Source organism: Amphiura filiformis, chromosome 16, assembly GCF_039555335.1.
Source record: "Amphiura filiformis chromosome 16, Afil_fr2py, whole genome shotgun sequence".
NCBI classification, from domain to species: Eukaryota; Metazoa; Echinodermata; class Ophiuroidea; order Amphilepidida; family Amphiuridae; genus Amphiura; species Amphiura filiformis.
In genome coordinates, this window is record NC_092643.1 from 59,061,170 (window position 1) to 59,073,814 (window position 12,645).

Consider the following 12,645-nt stretch of genomic DNA (forward strand, 5'->3'; position numbering starts at 1 on the left):
TGTCAAATTAGGTACATTTTGTTACCTTGTTAAATCAGGTTTTGGCAAAAGTTCTTGTTTACAAATCTAAAAGTATTTTGGTGTAAAGATGTTAAACTTACGGTACCAGGCCCCTTATTTTTTTTTTTTTTTTACGATCGCAAATTCTGAAATTTTGGGACTTTTTGTATACTTTTGCAAATTTGGGGGGTGGGGGGGGGGGGGGCGGCCGCACCCCCCTGGGCAGGGGCCTGTGACATACCTCAATGATGTTACGTACTACATTGTTACTACATCGTAGTACTTGCTCAAATTGACTGATCAATTCTACCACTCCTCTGCTTCCTGTTGGAACTTGACAGTAGTGTTTTGGAGTGGAGTAATTGGTCATAAATGAGGGGTAGGAAGTACATTTTGCTCACTGTTCCAGATTTTTGCGTCCTCCCAACCTATAACAAGGTTTTCCTTCAGTACCTGGTCCTTGATGGCTGATTTGTTTACCTCTCCTGTGGTAGAGGCCTTTCTCTGTGATCTTTTAAATGCCTTATAATTGATAAAATTCTTTACTTGTTTTCATGGGAATCTTATTGTACATGTAATACCAGGAATGTTGAATACTTAGTCTCTCTCAGAAAGTGTACATCTGCTGGGTTGGAGGGGGGGGGGGTTAAAGTATGGGGTCTCGCACAGGGTGTGTGGGGACCAGTACTTTGGGATGGAACATAATGCACATCATATAACTTATTGAGTGGGCTTTTGGGAACAGATAAAATCCACAGTACGGTACTTGTTGCTTGCATCATACTCGTTATTGTAACAATTGATGTAGGAATGTTGAACAGGGTGTGATTTTTCCGGATTTTTTTTTTTAATTTTTTTTTTTTTTTTTTTTTCGCTTTTGGAGTGGCCCTGGACCAAGAGCTAAATGCTTAACAGAGATGTCACATTTCGAATTTTCAGTTTCCAGATATGAGAAAATCTCCAATTTTAAAATGAAAATTCCTTAGAACCCTGACTGGATGATTTATAGACACACTGTACTGTGCAAAAATGGTGATGCAATTTCTCATGTGTATGTAAATGATATGATACTGGAAGTACATGTATGTATTCACAGATAATAAATGTTTTTATACTATAAAGTGAAGTATTTTAATAGTTTCTCATTTTTGCATTTTACCCCATGAAATTGCATCTCCAGTGGTGCTCAAGTGTGTAAAACCCCTCTGGCTTCTGGGGGCTTTGCCCCCTCGACCACCACCGGGGCGTTGCCCCTGGACCCTACCAGGGGCCCTTAAGCGGGCCCCTGGACCCCCGGCCGCAACAGGCGAGAGCTCCGCTTCGCTCGCTCTGCTTCGCAATTTCATTGCCTTGGGTTTTTTTTCTTGAAGCACCAATCACACCCCTGGTTGAAAAAGTCACTCTTTCAGTGAAAGGTTGGGAGGGGGTGCTAACATACTATGGTCTGGGGGACAGGGACTGTAGGTGGAAGATAAGGGGTGGTGCAATAATCATGTGTACCTCCTGGTGGACAATATTAGGAGGGAAAAGATTTTTTGGGAGGTCGAAAGGGGGGGGGCACAGATATTTTGGGCACCGTTTTTATATTACGCCCTATAAAGGTGTAGGAAAACATTAGGAACATGTTCAAATATGCAAAATTTCCTGTTCGCTGTGCTCGCATTACATTATAAGATAATTTAAGGTTTTAAAATTTGGGTTCCCCAAAATCGTGCATGTGTAAAGGAGGGGGGGCAAAGATTTTTTGGCACATCAAAAGGGGGGGAGAAAAGGTTTTTGGCACATCAAAAGGAGGTGGGCTAAAATTTTTGGTCCAACCAAGGGGGGGGGGCAAGCGTTTTTTGGCAGACCATTTTGAGAATTGATCACCCCGGGGTACGCATGATTATTGCACAGATCCCAATGCACATCATGGTATTGAGTGAACCTCCCGGCTAGGTGAAACAGAGATATATTGCTACATGTTGAAGCGATAGGTGACTATAAGTTACCAGATCACTCACTAGGAAATTAGACTTTGAAGTGACATGCAAAGTTTGATGTTGCTAAAGTTTTTGAGATGTATTAATTTTCAAAAATCGTTCTACTATTAAAACTGAATTTGCTTTATTTTGTAAACTATAACGGGAATATCCTTATTTAATTTTCGGACCGGCACGAATATTTTTATACATTTTCGCTGGATTTGTTTATTACGTGTAGATATTTAAAGGAACGATTATTTGCGAATTCATGTAGTAGAATATCAGCAAGAACTCGGCTTGTTTCATAGTTATAAAAAATCATTCTATTTTTGTACTCGAAACTTGTTTTGATATTCAGTAAATTTTGTTCACAACTCAGTCTGCGCTGCGTAACAGTCTCCCGAGTTGATTTCCCTCTTTTGGGCCTCATGTGTACACAGTTTCCTGCTGCTTACACGCCCTTACGGATATGCTATGCTATGTGCTTTGCTCAGTTCAAAGGTCACGGAGAATGGGCCAGAAATAAATAGTTTGTTGTTGCCAGGCTGGTTGCATCAAGGTCACATGAATATAAAATGGTTTGTTTGTCGTAGGAAGGCGTTAGCGCTGGTTGCTTGTTTTGACCAGTGGAATTCTCGTTGCTGGCGTTATAGTTGAGGTGACAGCACATGATGTATGCTAATAATACATTGTAATAGAATTGCTAGGTGACTGTTGCCAAGTAACGTTATTCTATAGTCTGCTGGGGAAATATTACGTAAAGGAGGATGTTAATAGCAGGATGTTTTAGCGGTGTTTTTTTTTTGGTTTCTTTTTGCGATTTGTACACCTTTTACGATATCTGGTTAGCTTTGTCCTTTGTATGAATTAAACCCTATTGGTCAAAACTATTTCGCGAGCCATTGTTGAAGTTAGGGGACGGTGCATTAATTATGTGTTTTAAATGTGTACTCCGGGTGGTGAATTATAGGGGGGGGGTCAAAAGTGGAGGTTTTGGCACAGATATTTGGGCTCTGTTTCAATATTACGACAAAAGTTAAAAGGTGTAGAAACATGTAAATGTTGGGAAACAATCAGAAATGCAAAATTTTATACTCGCGGCACTCGCATCACATGATTAGAGGCTTTAAATTAGGGTTCCCCAAATCTGGCATGTATATTAAGGGGGGGGGGGGCAAAGATTTTTGGGCATGTTGAAGGGGGAAAGTAAAGATATTTTGGCATGTTGAAAATTTGTCAGGCCTCCCATGTTTTATTTAATTATGAATTTCTTGTAGATGTTAAATCGTGAATTTAATAACATGCAATATGAAATTCTGTTGTTTTTGTAACATTGAAAAGGCATGAATTTTGTAAAAAATACCAACATGGCCCTTTCTCATAAATTGCAAAAAAATTCTGACCGTGAAAATAACAGTGTTACAGTGCATAAAGATATATTTGAGGTTTTATTTTTTAACCAGACGGTCTGGGCAGACACGCGCTTGGATCCTGATGAGACCAGTCTCAAGCAAAATGCTCAAGCCAAGTTGAAATAGTGTTTGTGTGCTTCTGTAACACTGGCAAACGAGGACAGTGTAATTGTGGATGTACCCGGTACCCCGTACAGGAAATGCAGATGTCCGCTGTTCCTGTACGGTGTTTCTAGAGCAGTGTATTTATATAAAAAATGCATTATAGAAATTGACTGCAGTTGCCAGTTTTGGGTTATGTGTGCCCACGGATAATAAAAACTTTTAAAAAAGAGTCCATGGTTAGCTGAATAAAGCGAACGTGTGACTCAGTGATTTAGATATTTGATTTCGATGGTTGCTGCTTTTTACACTTTAGTATGTGTGGGTGGGTGGGTGTGCGTGTGGGGGTGTACAACGTATGTGTACTGTATAGTATGTATATGTGTGTTGCGTGTGCCACAGATGTTCGTATTAAACACGGACTCACACAGAACCGCACTTGGTCCTTGGTTCCAAACTTATGCTATGGAATAGGTACGGTACACCTTAAAATTGCATATGATTCCTTATTGGTATGTTCAAGGTTATGCTCTAGGTACTAGGTCCTCGGTCCTCGGTATGGCGACTGTATGGCAAATATGTGTGGGTCTGTGTAACGGTGGACATTCAGCAACTGTGGATGTCCACGGTTCCCAGACGGTGTAAAAAATAGCATAAGAAGACATGTTGTAGCTACTGACCGGCCTGAGTGACCGCAGTTGCCGGAAAAACTCTAAACGTATGTGTCCACAGTTAGATCGTAAAAAAATGTTTTTCATGTCCTCGTTTGTCTCAGGTGTTTACACGTAGGGTGCTTTGTATGTGTGGGGGATGTGTGTGTGGGGTGCATTTGTTTTCACCGACAAACGTGAACCCACCTAGAGGGCTTAAAAAAAAAAAAATAATTGTTTGTTTGTCCTCCACAGCTTTGAAAGAGGATGTGCTGGCGGGCAGATTTTTTTTTTTTTTTTTTGGATTTGACACATTCCTGGACCTAGCTAGAGCTAAATGTTACAACCATTCATGGTGACTTAAAAAAACCAACATTTTGTTTCATTAATATGCAGTTAAAGTTATAATTTGTGTTCATGTCATAGTTTTTAATGATTTCAAATCCAATGTATTTTGAAGTCACTAAAAATAATAGACTATGACATGAACACAAGTTATAACTTTGCATATATTGAAGACACAAAATGTTTTTTGGGGGCTTTTTAAATTTTCAACCATGAAAGATCTTAGTATTTAGCTCTAGCTAGGTCCAGAGATACTCCAAATCTGAAAAAAAAAATTGAATTTTACTTATTTTTAAAAAAAAAAAAATTGAAAAAAAAAAAAATATTGGTCAGGCCTTCATCTGAGGAGCGGGCGGTGGAGGACAAACAAACAACTTTTTTTTTTTTTTTTTTATAAATGGGCATGTTCGGATGTGCCCTGGGCGTCACCTTGAATTGACCAATTCAGCATCGATTCTGCGCCCCTCCAAAAGATGAAAGTCAAACTTATGCGATAGAATAGGTATGGTACACCTTAAAATTGCATGTATGATTCCTTATTTGTATGTTCGATGTTCACTCTAGCTCATTTTTTAAAGCTAAAAAAATAGCAGGAAACGTCCTCGGTATGGCGATTGAAACCGAGGCACACAGTTTACCCGTGGATAATTGTGTTCATGGTCTTCGCTGGATGGCAAATATGTGTGGGTCTGTATAGCGGTGGACATCCAGCAACTGTGGATGTCCACGGTTCCTAGACCGTGTATAAGATAGCATACGAATACCTTATGTTATAGCTACTGACAGCAGTTGCCGGAATAGGGTTAGTCTACACTTAAATAGTAAAAACTAGCCAAGAAAGGTGGAAAAAACTCTAAACGTATGTGTCCATTGCTGGATTGTAAAAAAAATTGTTTTTCATGTCCTCGTTTGCAAACCTGTGCTTACACATAGGTTGGTTTGTATGTGTGGGGGATGTGTGTGGGGGTGCATTTGTTTTCACCGACAAATGTGAACCCATACATACATACATACATACAAAAGTACATTTAATATAGCGCTGTTACATCAAGATCAAAGCGCAGTATGAACCGGTGAAAACGGCAATAAGAGAAAATGGCAAATATAATATACAATACAAGCAAAAACATTATTCATCATTTGGATACAAGTGTGTTTTCAGACATTTTTTGAACTTGGAGAGTGTGTCACAGTTTCTGATTTCAGCTGGTAAGTTGTTCCAGATGTGCGGAGCGATATATGTAAAAGTCCGGTTATGAGCAGATATGAGTGTTTTAGTAGGAGTGCGTTCGGATAGCGGGTGATGTCAGAAGCTGAACGAAGACTAGCTCAGAAGCGGCTGGTACAGAGTCAGGCAAGATGCTAAATAGTCGGGCGCAGCTCCATGGAGGCACTTATAGGCGAGTACAATGATCTTAAATGTTATACGGTCTTTGACAGGTAGCCAGTGCAGTTGTTGTAAGCACGGCGTGGCATGGTCAAATTTCAGCGCACCACAAATTAACCCCAGACCAGTTTTGTATGCGTTGGAGCCGTTTGATGTCCGTTTTGTTGGAGCCAAGCAATAAAGCATTGCCATAATCGAGTCTTGACAGAACTAGAGCCCGGATGACAGAGTGACAAGAATCAAAGTCAAGATATTTGCGAATGCGCGATATATTTCTGAGTTGATAGTTGAGACTGGTGCAGAGACTTGTGATATGAGAAGACATTGTCATTGAAGTGTCAAAGACAACTCCCAGATTACGGACATTCTCAGAAGGTGTTATTGTCTTACCACAAACTTGCAAGGATACAGGAGGCATCTTGCACTTGAGATGTTCAGGAACAGCAACAACAAACTCTGTCTTCTCTTCATTAAGCTTGAGCATGTTCTTCGTCATCCATGACTTAATGTCAAAAATGCACTACGAGAGCTGCGAGAGTGAAGTTGTTATGGATTGTGGGACACATGGATTGAATGGCAAATACAGTTGTATATCATCAGCATACATATGGAATTGCAGTCTGTGCTGCCGTACTATGCGACCAATGGGAACAGAGTAGATGGTGAATGACTGTGGGCCCACGATCGACCCCTGAGGTAGGCCATACTTCAATACATGAGAGTTGGAGAACACCCCATCAATACAAACACATGATGTTCTCTCCGACAGGTAAGATTTATACCATTCCAGCGCAGTCCCTGTTACACCGATGTCATGATGAAGGCGATCAAGCAAGATTGAGTGGCTCACAGTGTCAAACGCTGCGCTTAAGTCCAAAAGGACTAGGAATACTGTACACCTCTGCGCTGAGAAACATGCTGCATGATGTCGTCTTTAACTTTCAGCAGGGCCGACTCAGTACTGTGTGAAGTCCTGTAAGCCGACTGTAAGGGTTCACGTAGATTTTCCCTGGTCATGTAATCATTGATGTTATTGACAGCATGTTTTTCGATGACTTTCGACACAAATGGTATGTTTGATACTGGGCGATAGTTTCTTAACTCGTTGGGGTCCAGCGATTGTTTTTTGATAATAGGAGCAACAACAGCGTGCTTCAATGAGGATGGGAACACTCCAGAGCTGAGAGATGTATTGACAACCTCGGTGATCATAGGAACAAACATTGATGGGTTTTGTTTTATGAACCATGTTGGCAACGGGTCCAGAAGACAAGCCCTGGGCGCCACTTAGGGGGTGCTGAACTGACCAATTCAGCATCGATTCTGCACCCCCTCCAAGTGCTGTGTTGGTTGAGCAAAATTTTACATTTTACAAACTTTGCTGTAGTGTTTTCCTATATGTTTTTAAAAACATTTTTATGACCGTTATACAACCAAAATTGATAAAATGTTATGAAAACGTTTTGACCAAACCCAAGACACATTTGAAACATATTTATTACGTTTTAAATACATTTTTGTGTTTGTTGCGTAATGGGTTGTCTGTGCTGAAATCCACATGGATATGAGCATAGGGTCTATGATATGAGGGAATATCGCTATACCAAAATTGCTGAGACCTATCCACTGTGTGATGACGGTGTGATGTAAAATTCCAAAAGAAAGTGGTCTTTTGGTATCATGTTGTGAGTATTATTGAGCGCAATATTTCACAGTGTGAAACTTTCTTGGCAAATCACACTTCACAACGTGAAATGTTTGCAAATTTGCGGACACATTTGTAAATACTGTATTGTACGTAATTAGTATCCAGAGTGCTTTAAAACTCGAGTCATTTTGACGGATGCTTATTGAAACATTGAAATGAAAGTCAAAATGGGGAATTTTACACATGGAAACATTCAAAAGAAAGTGTTTCTGAAATAAAAATCAGCCATAATCCTACATGTAAGTTACAAGGTGTAAATGGTAAATTTATTAATTTCGAGTTTTGAGCAATGTTATTTGTTCAGGTACACAGGATCCGGAAAGAGGGCATTTGCCATTTAGACAGTTGTCACTTGATAAATTCTGTAGTGGGTGCTTATTAGGGGAGGGGCACTAATTAGGCCAAATACTGTATGACCTAAACAGAGGTGCATGGGGGCCAAATGTCTCCCCGTCAGAACTCTTGCCCCCCCAGTTGCCTCAGTAAAAAACCCAAATTATGCTTTTTGCTGCAATTTTTGCACAATTTTTGGTTCCCCTGAAGTTAACTATTCCTCCCTCCCCCCCAGTTATCAACAACAACAATAATAATAAAATGCCTTAGTGTGATTTAAAAATTGTGCGGTGCATGGATGTAATAATACCATGCAGAATTTTCAGTGGTGCCGGAAGATTTTTGGGGAAGGGGCTGGCAAACAAAACCAAGTTTTGTTGTTGACCTGTACTAGGAGTCCCTGGGGGGTGTTCCTCACTCAGAGTGATGGAGTCAGAAAATTTTGGCGAAAATAGGTCAAAAAACATCAATTTTTCTGGTATGTGATCATAGTTGTTTGCTTCAACTGGAATTAAGGGTATTTGAGCCCTCACACCAAAATATTGGGGGTGGAGAGGGCTGATTACCCTCTAGTAGCCCTCTCCCCCCGTTCCAAAGCCTATGGTTTTGTAACTTTTTAGCTATTTTTGCTATTTTGATCAGACAATAATTTAGGTTTCTTTTATCTATATAAATAAAAGGAAGGTGTGCAAAATTTTGGCTCCCTCTCTAAGCCAGACCATGTTATTTCAACATGGGGTCTGGGAATTGAGGAATATCCTGAAAAAGTTTGTCAGGGAAGATTCTCAATTCTAAAAATTTCCAGGTAACATATTTATGACACAATCACTATCATCACCGTAATACCACAAACCACTCCCGTTTACTAACCGCTCCCTTTTACTCAACTAACGTTACATATTAAAAGAAATATGGAAAAATATGTTTCTCATGACCCGTTAGATTAATTACAATGTTATAGGGTGATTGATTGATTCAAGCAATAATTGATTGGTTGATTGATTGATTCTTGGATCAATTAATTTTATACTATAATATGATGCCTGGTTAATGAACACCACCAAAGGGCTGAAGTGGATGCATTTATTGTAATAGACTTAATTTCGCCATACCCCAGCTTCGTTAACAGACACAGATATACAAATAATAAAAAGTTATTAATTACGAAGTTGAATTTGTGGAATAAACACCAAGTTATTATTTCCGTACGGACTGCGGGACATTATTGTAGCAATTAATGAAATGTACGGGGAAAATTGTTCTTTATATTTATTGACTGCGTATACACGCTTGCCAAAGCGTTATTTATTTATGGCCTCACATCCTGTACAATGTATATACGCCCCAGTGGCCCACGTAGTCAAGCAGGCCTAGACTGGTTCACAAATAGAGAGAAATACATGTGTGTGGCTCATAGCTAAACTATGGCCTGAGAACAAATCACTTGTTTGTGCAGCAAAGGTGATAAAAGGTTGGGCCGCTTACACTATACGATAGGGGAGTTCCTACGGCCAGATGTGGCGAGGGTTTCGCAGGGGCTGTGTATAGTTGGGTTTCATTTAATTTATTTGGAATATTAGTTATTGAGGATTGTCACGAATCACAATATTTTATCATCACAGTTTCTTAACGAGTTGTGATTCCGTAATTAGACAAACTCGTTATTTTTAACATTGAAGTTTATGGAGACATTGAAAAAAATATTACACGCTTACCATTTTTTTTAAACAATAAGGATACGAAACATAAAAAAAAAAAATTCGGTGTATTAATTTTATTATATTTGATATTTATTATTTTTCATAATTAAATAATTATATTCACGTTACTTTGAACAAAAATCGTATAAAAATTAAAAAGATAAACTATTGTTGTCTGACTTGTAATAATCAAGTATACTTTCACCCTGTACGGAATAACAAATATTTATTTCGCTGCCTCATATTAATTTCCTCCATAAAATCCACCCCTCTAAACCATTCCAATTCACTTCCCATTCACCCTGGATTTTCCACCCCTGTGAACAGCTGAGAGAAAGACATGGGCACACATTGAGGTTCTCTTTTTTGATTACGAATATAAGGGACGCACCATTAGATATCAAGGGGGGGGGGCTGGGTAGTTGGGGTCGTGACAAATTTTTTTTTTTTAGTACCTCGGTGAAGCAATTTTTTTTTTTTTAGCCCCTGGATGAAGCAATTTTTTTTTTTTCAACACCTCGGAGAGACAAATTTTTTTTTTGCAATCGTAAAGTCCTATAATTTTCAACAATTTGTTTGTCGAGTTGTCAAATTTTGTCCATATTTTTGATCATTATTACGTTTTGTAGCACCTAAATTTCAAGTGCCACAAAAAACATCAATATTTTTATGTGTAAAAACTAATGAACGTATAATGAACGTCTTTTGGCGCGAAAAATTTTGGCATATTGAAGCTAAACTGGTGAAATATGGTATAAATGTACAATAAATGCGCGCGAAGCGTGCAAAAATTGGGGTTTTTCAAATTAATTTTGTCAGAAACCCACATACATGCGTCAACATTGGTGATGATTGTATGGACCACCCCTAGCAAATATTGGCCCCCCGGGATCTACGCCTATGCTCTCAATCAGTCATGTGGCCCGGCAGGCACAGATTTCTATAATAATTTTGACATTGGGGTGGAATTTGGTGAAAATCTGTGAAGTAGAGCGAATCAAGTGTTTTCACTCACAGATCCGGCTCACATATTAATAACTTTTCACAATCAAATGCGCACAAAATACGTACTCAGTTCGGAGCTAAAATAAATATTCTTGGTGAAAAAGGAGCAAATTAAGCTGAAGCTTAAAAAATTTTGCAATATAAAAGCTATATGAGGTTAATTTTTCTTCACTAACTGTGACAAATTTTTTTTCACCCTTGACATCAAATCTTTTTTTTTCTGGTCCAATGTGGAGCAAATTTTTATTTTTTAGTCTGAGGTGGAGCAAATTTTTTTTTTTTGCTCAGATGGTGCGACAAAATTTTTTTTTTCAAAAAACTACCCAGCCCCCCCCTTGGTATCTAATGGTGCGTCCCTAACAGATGAATGGAGTCCTATACAATGATTATATAACACCTATTACCAACTTGTCATCTCACTTTTGCTCCCCTATTATGCTGTGTTCTGTGGGAGGACCCACTCAGCAGTATTCCAGTAACAAGCCATTGATATGGTAATGAGCTCTCTCTGTGGCTACGTAGGCAGTGTGTGCATTGCTGGTGTTTATTGTGTATGCCCGGCAGTTCCACTGTGTGGAGTCATTGAATACGCAGGCGTGACCCTCCTTGTTCACAGATTGGCTGCTTGGGTTGCTAGCTCTACTGTACGCTAGTACCATACAGTTGTGCATGTGTTGTAAGTTGTGCTTTCGACTAGTTGGATAGATTCCACACACAAGCGGTTCGATCATTCACAAGGCGTTTTCTGTACAACATCGATATTATTATTAATAGTCAAGGCGGTTAATATCACCATCGCTTACGTTTGACACGGATTGCAACTGTGAGTATAGTTTTATACGATGAATTTCTGTCGTAATATATTTACTTGTGAAATCGTTGCGATAGCCGATACGTGTACTAAATAATTCCGGGTAGGGACAGCGCTTTGCACTGATCAAGAGCGAAATAGGTTTCAAAATGGCTGCTTTGCGAAACACTTCCTCAAATAGTTTAGCAATACCATGACGCCATGGATGTTGTGCATGGTGTCCAAACTTTAAAAGTTGTGGGCGGCAACATGCACCATATACGCAGTGCTAAATTGGTATATGAACTTGTGTGTATGGACAACATGACTAGAGTTGTGAGGCGATATACATGTATGCTGATAAATATTGCTAGGTTGACAATCAGTGCACAGTGGTATACACAGGATGAGTAATCATTTCAGGGAAATTCCTTTTGTGCTTGTAACATTGTGTATATATCAAATAGGAAGTTTACTTTGGTCACCTAATGTTGTTGTCACTCTGTGTACTAATTACTGTGTCTAAATTTAAAGTCCTTGGACCTTGAAGTTACAAAACTAGTTTTTATGTACAAATGAATTATGTTGGAATTGACTAGCACTATTGGAGTGTGAACTTGTGACAAAATCAGGATGAGTTGGCAAGTGGTTTTAGCAATCCCTATTCAATAACACATTCTTTGAAGAAAATCAATGCAGCTTTACAATAATCTAATCTTGTGTGTCTAGAAAAGTTTTCCCATCACCACACACACACATGCCAGTGGAGCAGCTTATTAAGTAGCAGCAAACAAGTCCTTCAAGTGTTACATATTCATAAGGTAGTGAATGACCCTGTGAAACTCGTTTATGCGGGCACTTTTTTTCTCTTTCCCTAGTGGCTGCCTATAGGTCATATTGTTCTCACTGCATAACTCCACATTGCTTCAGTTCACAAGTGGTATAGCCCAGCCCCATTTAAATCGTATGCCAACCTATGATGCCAACCACTTCATCATTCTCTACAGCTGTTGCTAGGTAGTGAAATTTGCTGGGCTAAATTTGGTTTTTTCGACAAGTAACTTTTTGATGTCAGAAGGAAATGGTAGGTTTTATATTTGCCATGTATGTTTTTGTTAACGGGTTTTGATATTAAATAATGTGTGAAATTTGGATTTGGTCATATTAACGTGTGAATTTTTATTTATTTGTTAGTATAGCCTAACAAGTTGCGGAAAAGTTTTTTCTTTGAGCCGTTTCAAAAATAAGT

The 12,645-nt window shown here is 39.0% G+C and overlaps 1 protein-coding gene across 4 annotated transcripts in view; it reads left to right on the plus strand.

The window, feature by feature from the left end:
- LOC140136274 (uncharacterized) overlaps nucleotides 1-12,645 on the plus strand; it is a 67,201-nt gene that overhangs the window by 17,333 nt on the left and 37,223 nt on the right. Inside the window, exon 1 of one of the 4 annotated variants that reach the window (XM_072157998.1) lies at nucleotides 11,090-11,429. The exons of 2 other annotated variants lie outside the window; for them this stretch is intronic. The gene's annotated coding sequence lies outside the window, so the exon portion shown is untranslated. Of the gene's footprint in view, nucleotides 1-11,089; nucleotides 11,430-12,273; nucleotides 12,481-12,645 lie in introns of those variants that run through there. One more of the 4 variants, XM_072158000.1, reaches the window with a different exon arrangement.